General features: G+C 41.3%; 1 protein-coding gene across 1 annotated transcript in view; it reads right to left on the reverse strand.

The window, feature by feature from the left end:
- Positions 1-6,899: 6,899 nt before the first annotated feature.
- Positions 6,900-8,807, reverse strand: part of LOC132448576 (voltage-dependent P/Q-type calcium channel subunit alpha-1A-like) — a 54,188-nt gene continuing 52,280 nt past the window's right edge. Inside the window, 1 exon segment of the mRNA XM_060040002.1 lies at positions 6,900-8,807. This exon segment is cut by the window's right edge and continues 2,090 nt beyond it. The gene's annotated coding sequence lies outside the window, so the exon portion shown is untranslated.

The raw sequence follows: 8,807 nt of genomic DNA on the forward strand, positions 1-8,807 counted from the left end.
TCCTGGGCTACTGTTTTATTCCTGTAAAATATATTTTAGTTCATCATAAATTATCATTGTAGTCAGAATTATGTATCTGAATTTACATATTTGAAGATTCGTTTGGTTATCCCCGTCATAATATATTAATTTAATTTATGCTCCAAACAAAATTAAATAAGCTATTAACTATCAAAGACACTGAACAATATTGAAATTATTTAAAACGTTAACATTTGCAAAAGGATCATACATTTAGTTTTTAGTCTCGGATATAGAGGGGTAAAGATACAGCTGATTAAAATAAACCAAGGATTTATTGGAATAAAGAACAAAAGTTAAGCAAAAGTTTGGTCAGGGAAGCTACAAGACGTCAAAGAGAGCCTGGGCCTTTTGTGTTTAAAACTTGCCTTTAGAACAAAATAATCAAATGCTCAATGGCAATATGTGAGCCTTAAAAAAAAAAAAGATTAGAGATGGATTTGGGCACCAAAGGAATGAATGCCCACTCCTACCAGCTTCATATGCACTGACCAAAACTAAATAAAACTTAACAAATGCGCTAGGCTGAATCTGGAAACAATTAGATGAGACTGAATAAAACTAAATAAGTGACTAATAGACACAGCGGCAACAAACCACATGTGGAACAGACTAGGCTCGAGCTCAAAACCGAAACAGGTGAAAACAAATCCCCACAAATGCATATGAGCGTAACACCCCCACCCATAAACGCAAACATCTAATGCTTTCATTGCATACTAAATTTAATATAAGCAAATACCCAAGCGATAAGGCATCGGCCAAGAAATGGTCAAATCTCTTCTTTTGGCTTATCTTGAGAAATGTAAATGTCAATGCAAATTTATTTGTAAAGCACATTTAAAAAACAACAACAGTTGACCAAAGTGCTAAAAAACCGAAAACGAATAAAAAAGAAAGATAAAACAAACAATAAAACAAGTAACAATTGAGACGACGATAATAACAGTAAAAATAGTAATAATAATAATGACAGTAATTACAATGATAATGTTGGCTAGACGTTGCCACAACGCAATAAATCAAAGTGCAATCAGGATCAAACTACTAAAAGATAAGATAAAGATGAGGTAAAAGAAAGGTTATACTGAATTAAAGGCAATAGAGTAGAGATGAGTTTTAAGATTTGTTTTAAAAATAGCTATCGAGAGGGACAATTTAATATGCAGTGGTAAGCTGTTCCATAGTTTTTAGGGGCAATCAGCAGCAAATGCCCTATCTCCTCTACATTTGTATTTAGTTTTGGGAACAGCCAGTAAGTGCAGGTCAGAGGATCTGAGACTTCTTATAGGAGTGTATTTGACCAGTAAGTCAGATAGGTACATGGGGGCTTTTCCATTTAAGCATTTAAATGTTAGTAACAAGATCTTAAAATGTATTCTACGGTGGACAGGGAGCCAGTGAAGGGTGGCTAAGATGGGGAAATATTTTCACCCTTACGGGTGACCGTTAGTAGGCGAGCTGCAGCATTTTGAACCAACTGTATGCGAGAGAGGGTGGCTTTGTTGAGACCAACATATAGGGAATTACAGTAGTGCAGCCTGGTGCATGGATTACTTTTTCAAAGTCAGTGACAATCAGAAAAGGTTTTACTTTCGAAATATTTCTCATTTCTCTCACTTGATTTTACAACAGACTTAACCTTTTTTTCAAAAGTAAGATTAGTATCCAGTATTACACCCAAGCTTCACAGGACTTAGTTCTGTGTAGCGAGAAAGCTACACAGAACAGCCTTAGCACACTCAAATGCATGCAGGCACTCAGCTGTCCATATAAACGGGATGGGTGGGCTGGTCAGATCAGTAAGAGGGGCAGCATCCCAATGTCTCAAACTGTGCGTTGTGCTTCAGCTTTATGATGCATCATCTGTGCATTAGATAGAACACAGAAAATCAGGCCTATACCTCAACCTCCATATGTTGATACTGGCTTCCAGCAGATGGTGCAGGCATATTACCTCAATCCATTGGTAAAGTCTAGAATATTTTAGTGATGTAGCACCTACATTTTGCGGTGGTATAGCTGATCCTTTAAGAGAATGATATTATTTGTTCAATTACATGTTTCTCTTGCATGCTTTCGTTTATTATTATTATACATATTGTATACAAGACTTTTGTTCAATCCCCCTTGTTAAATATATCCGATATTTTTAATTAATTGTCACTATGAGCAATACAAGCTTTATTGATAACGGGAGGGAAATAAAATTATCTATGCACAAAGTTATCTTTCATGACGGATGTATTTCCATTGGATATCCTAAATGTAAATAAAATTAAACCTTGTCTATTTTTTTAAGTATTGATCTGTAGTGTAGTGATATGTATGATTTGGTAGCCTACAATAACTATATTGTTTAAATGCAATGTAGAAGTTATGTGCATAGATTCATAGATTACCTGTGCCATACAGAAAAAAAACAGTTTTGTAAAGATAACCTTATGATGAAAAATAATTTATTGTAAGATACTTCATGGGGGTAAAACATTGGGCTTAATGCAGCCTGATCAATGGAAGAAACATTGTAAAGCATATTTGCTATCCTTCTAGAAGCTTTCGAGATGCCAAGCAATGCTGTGGTATCACTCATTAAGCAGAGTATGCACTGGGGATGTTTCTGGACGTAAAATATTTTTTACCGTCCTGGGTATCCACTGAACAGACTATCGTGGTGGCGTCACGTGTTTTATTATGCTGTTTGTCTGATGCTTGTCAGGAGCCTGTCAAACCAAACTCCCACCCACGGAAATTGATAGAGGTAGAGGTCTAGACTGATCTGTATAGCAAAACAGAAAGGAAGGATGCGTGATCAGGATGGTCTCCAGGCTAACCCCTAATCGCTGCCCTGATGTGGCCTCCTTCTGGAGCCGAGACCCGCATGAAGTAACAGACTTGTCGCCACCTTTCACCTAACACTCTACCCTTCTCCTCCCACCAACAGGGCTTCAAGAGGTCTTGCGGTACATCGGCTCTCTCTGTTTCCCCTCCCTGAGCATCAATTTGTTGCTTTCTCTCTCCTTAAAGTCCTCCGTCCTCCATACTCCTCACACTGTCACTACCCGCCTTAAGCTGAAATAGCTCTCCCTCTACTTTCGCCTCAACTGCGCCTGTAGCCAGGGGGCGCCAGTATGCCAATTCCCCGCACAATGTTATGATACATCATAGAAAACCGCTTCGCGGCGCAGATGTTTTTGTTTTTTTAACTGCTCGTGGCGCCCCCCACGTGTCATGAACAATTTGCGCCCCGGGAAACTGACCAGTTCGCCCGTGCCCACTACCTTCTCTAGAACAATTCTCTACTGTCCAATGAGAAAGCCTCTGGAAGACACTCTGCTATCCTCCCTCTCCTCTGTTTTGGCTCCCTCTGTCCCTTCCACTCCAGAGAAGTGCAATCCTCTACCTTCTCCGGCTCTCAGAATCTCCCTGCTCTACCCTCGGCCCTCCCCTTCCTTCCTCCCTCACAGTCGATGACTTTGTAACCTCCTCGTGGTGACAGTTGCTCCGTGCCGCCAGAGCCTAGTCCCTCTCATCGGTTCTCATTCTCCTCGACCTGTCCGAAGCATTGGTCACCGTGAACCACTAGATCCTCCTTGCCACTCTGCACTATCCTATTTCTCTTCCTAACCGACGAATCACAACTATCAGGTCACATGGAGTGGCTCCTTGTCCAAACCCTGCACTCTTGACCCTGGTGCCCCTCAAGGCTCAGTACTGGGACCCCTTCTGTTCTCCCGATATCCTTTGGCTATGTAATCACATCATATGGTTTCCCCTATCACTGCTACGCTGATGACACTCAACGCTTCCTCTCTTTCCCCTCCTCTGACTGAATCCTGATTGCAACACGCATCACAGAATGTCTGGCTGACATCAGCACTTGGACGACGGCCCATCCCTTGAAGATTGAGCTTGACAAGACTGAGCTCCTCTTTGTGTCAACGACAGATAGATTCTTCCATGGGACCCCCCTTTTCCGTCACCTCGATAGGTTCCCTGTAGTAGCTTGCATCAGATTCAAGACGATGGTATTGGCCTGCAAGGCGGTCAATGGAGCTACATCTGCCTACCTCTAAGCGTTAGTGAGACCACACACCAGAGCTCAACCGCTCCGCCCAACTACCTTAGCTGGAAGCCTGGTATCACTATAGCTAAGAGCAACCAAGGTAAAATAACATGAGTCACAACTCTTCTCTGCTTTGGCACCTCAATGGTGGAACAAGCTCCATAACGATGTCAGGACCACAGAGTTGCTCACCAGCTTCCGCAAGAGACGCATGACTCACTGGTTCACCTGGACTCTGAATAGCCTCCTCCCCTGCCCCCCACTGCCCCTTCTCCTCCCTTACTCTCCTAAAAACAACCCTCTTACGCACTTATTGTATGTCATACGTCCTGGCACTTAATGTATGCACTTATTGTATGTTGTATGTCCTGGCACTTAAAAACAATACTTGTAGCATGTGCAGCTTCTTATCCTAGCCTGAACCATGATCTTCTTTTGGTCCACAATAAGAGTCGATGGCTGCAGATAGGGCAGCAGTGAAGCTATCTAGGGAGATCCTGTCAGCGAGGAGGGGATACTAATCTGCCAGGACTGCAGTAGTTGCAGTGGCCACATGAGGGTAAGTAGCCTTGGATTCAGATTTACATTTTGACAGTCACATCAAATCAGTTACAAAATCTGCATATTATCACCTTAAAAATGTAGCAAGACTTAGAGGGCTCATGTCCACCGAAGACTTACAAAAACCTGTACATGCCTTTATCACTAGTAAGCTTGATTACTGCAATGGTCTCCTTATAGGTCTCCCAAACTCTGAGGAAGCTTCAGCTTGTTCAGAATGCTGCTGCTAGAGTTCTAACAAAGACCAAAAAATTTGATCGTATTACACCAATTCTGAAATCGTTACATTGGCTTCCTGTAGGTCAGAGAATTGATTTTAAAATCATGTTGCTTACCTATAAATCCCTACATGGTTTAGGCCCAAAATATTTAACTGATATGCTTCCACTACATCAGCCTTTTAGACCACTAAGAAGCTCTGAAACCAATCTGTTAATTATCCCCAGAGTAAACACGAAACATGGGAAAGCAGGATTTAGTTACTACGCAACAAATAGCTGGAATAAACTCCCAGAGGATTTAAGACTTGCCCCAACTCTGAGCACCTTTAAAACAAGATTGAAGACTTTTATGTTTGCTATAGCTTTCTGCTAAATCTTAAATACATTGCACTTTCTAAAAAGCTTTTTTAACTTTGCCTTTATTTTCTATTTTAATACTAAAATGCCTTTTTAACTTTCTATTTTTTGCATATGTTTTTCTTTTACTTACCTATTATTTTATTTTATTGTATGACAATGTTTATATGTGAAGCACTTTCAGTCTGCCTTGTGTATGAAAAGTGCTATATAAATAAAGTTGCCTTGCCTTGCCTTAATATTCTTCCTCTCCTCTCTAGTTTGACCCTGGATTTACATACCTCACTCTGTATATCTGTGGTTTAGACCCAAAGCGCACCCTGCTATATGAACCTAGCCCTCTCTAACCCTCCCCTGCAACTCCCCAGTAACGTCTTCCAGGCTTGAAAACGTTGTGAACACTCACCACGCGTTCATACTCATCCCGTACACGGCTGTGACCACTTCAGTCTTCGCTGTCACCATGGCGCACATCCCATTAGGCAAGGGGGACTTATACTTCGCAGTGGCGATGGGAGAGGTGCAGGACCTGGTGAAGGCCTGCTGGGCCAACCTTGAGGCGGACCGGGCAGTCAACGTGAAGGTCCGCTGGCAGGAGGAGCCACATCAACCGCTAGCTGTTAAAAAACCAGCCCACCAAGGCGCTCTTCCCCGAGTTCATCTGGGACGAGCAGCTGGGCGGTGGGGGTGCAGAGATCATAGTGATCCGCTACACCACAGTGCGCAAGAACATGAAGGAGGTGAAGGAGAACATCTGTGGAGGCCCTGGCCTGGTCCATCCACGCCGCTGCTGCTCCTCCTCCTTCTCCTCCTCCTCCTCCTCCATGTTGTGGATCCTTCTGCTTTACTGAGACTGACTGTTCAGCACATGTGCTAGGGACCCAGGTAGTTCTGGGATAATTTACTTTGAAATGGCAACTGAAAAGGTTTTCCTCATGTGAAAACTGACCTTGCATCATGAAAGAAGGGGTCAACTGGTTGCAGGTTGGATTCAGCCGCTGCAAAGAGAGGGCTAAAAATGGCAAGAAAACAAGATTTTGAAAACAATAAAAGAAATGTCCTCTCTCCCTGCTCCCTCCCTCCCTCCCTCCCTCCCTATGTTTCTACACCATTGACCATACACCAAGTGTAGCATTTGTCATTTCTTAATGAGAAAGACTGATATCCCTCTCATACTGTGCCGACATATCAAAATGCATTTATGCACATCTTCGGCAATATGAGATGACTTAAAACATTCACACAGAAATATACAATGAATTAGATTGCCCTTATAAGCCACACAGATAAAAAAAATTATCAGGCATTGACACAAAATGTGCATTCTCTGTTTTCTTCTTTTTTTTATTCCTTCGGAAGAATAATGTTTGGAATTACAAAATGCACTGGTAGAAATAGCAGTGATATAGGGTTGGGAGTGTGGCACATGAGAGAGAGAGAGAGAGAGAGAGAGAGAGAGAGAGAGAGAGAGAGAGAGAGAGAGAGAGAGAGAGAGAGAGAGAGAGAGAGAGAGAGAGAGAGTCAAAAGAGAGAGAGAGAGAGAGTCAAAAGAGAGAGAGAGGAAGTGAAGTGAAAGATTAAAAGGTTATAAAGCCGTCATCTTCGGATTTGGTCTATAGCCTCCTGTCTCTTCACAACAGATATCATACATAAATAAGTTGAAGGGAGAAGAATACAATTTCGTCATCTGGACTGGACGTTCTTTTCTTTATTATTATCGTCATTATTGTTGCTTAAAAACAGCAGTTCATTTTTTGTGTGGTGTCTTCCCCGAACATCATCGTTTCACGCCTCAACACAGTCACACGTCACATTTTCCCGTACGTTTGAACACTTTTTTTGTGATTTATTTTTTATTAAACTTGTTAGTTTTCAAAAATAGAAGGAAAAGGGAAACATGTTGCTTTTTCTTTTTTTTAAAAACATCTATCTATATATTTTTTTGTTGATTGTTAATCCATTTAAATTCAATATTTCTGCTTTCTCTTTTATGTCCTGAAAATGACTGTTAACCCACGGTGTGGCATGCACATAGCACATGCATTTCTGGAACTAGGTTATTTATTTTTTCATATTTTTTTGTTAAAAAAAACTCTTTTTTTCAACAGCGAGTTGTACATTGCTTTTCGTGTGGTTAATGTTTTAATGTGTATCTGGCTGGCGAAGAACACGAAATACTATCTATGGTGAACAGTAAGGGCGTGTACACATCTCCATTAAGTGGCGTGCACACAAACACACACACACGCACGCACGCACACACACACACACACACACACACACACACACACACACACACACACACACACACACACACACACACACACACACACACACACACACACACACACACACACACACACACACACACAATAGTGACATTCCAAAAAAAGACAACTATAAGTAGTACATGGGTAATGCAAGTTAATGGGGAAAAATACACATTGTTCATATAAACACACATTCACACGCACACATACATACAAACCAAATGAGCTACATACATATTGTGTTTTTCTCCCTCATGCCTAGTGTAGCCTTCAATGATGGTCCTCTGGAGAATGCAAAGACACTATACTATCCAGTTTCTTGGTAGTTCTGTTAGTTTTTGTTGATTTCTTCTGTGCATTCTCTGGTCAACATGTCGTTTGTCACCAAGGAGACGGCTGGATACAAAACTGATCAATACAATTTGGTCTTTGTCAATGAATGTATAAAAAACTGCTACTATGTCTACGACTACTACAGTTAACCGCAGTGAAACTACACATTGAGAAGGAATTCACTTTGTCCTGAAGTTTAATAGTTTCTATAATATTTCTATACGTTTAACCAGTGGGGGAAGAGAAGGCTGCAGTGGACAGTGGTGAAAGAGTGTTTTCCGAGGCACTCAGAAAAACTTGTTGACACACAAGGGAAATTACATAAGCTTACTGTCGCGTGTACACACACACACGCTCACACACACAGAACCGCACACACACACACACACACACACACACACACACACACACACACACACACACACACACACACACACACACACACACACACACACACACACACACACACACACACACACACACAATGTCAGAGTAGTTGACTATGTGGGCCACTGTAGCAGGCACAGCTAACTAAGAGAGGCATTAAATAATTTATTAACTGATCCTTTATGAAGCAATGTTTATACAGGATGCAATATCCTGTGTAATGTATCGTGCCATTAGAAAACACAAACAATGTGTACTTGATTAAGCAAAAGATAAAGCGTATTTGTAGTGAACTGATACGGATAACAACCAGAGCAGTTAACCTAAACTCAAGTTAATAGGTTACAGGAGCGTATTGTATGAAGTATATTGTATATTGCGCTATCTACAGGACATAGCTGGAAGTGCGGCCTCAGCTTACCCCGTGACCTCAACTCTTAAAAAAAAAATTTACGTTGAAAGTAAATGATCAATCTACCAACAGCCCAATAAATACCATAATGTATCTTGACAGTACATCCTACATATGCCCTGTTTGGTTGAATGTGAGGCCCATCCCAACCTCAACACAATACAAGCTCTACCTTTTAG

This window comes from Gadus macrocephalus, chromosome 2, assembly GCF_031168955.1.
Source record: "Gadus macrocephalus chromosome 2, ASM3116895v1".
Classification (NCBI taxonomy): Eukaryota; Metazoa; Chordata; class Actinopteri; order Gadiformes; family Gadidae; genus Gadus; species Gadus macrocephalus.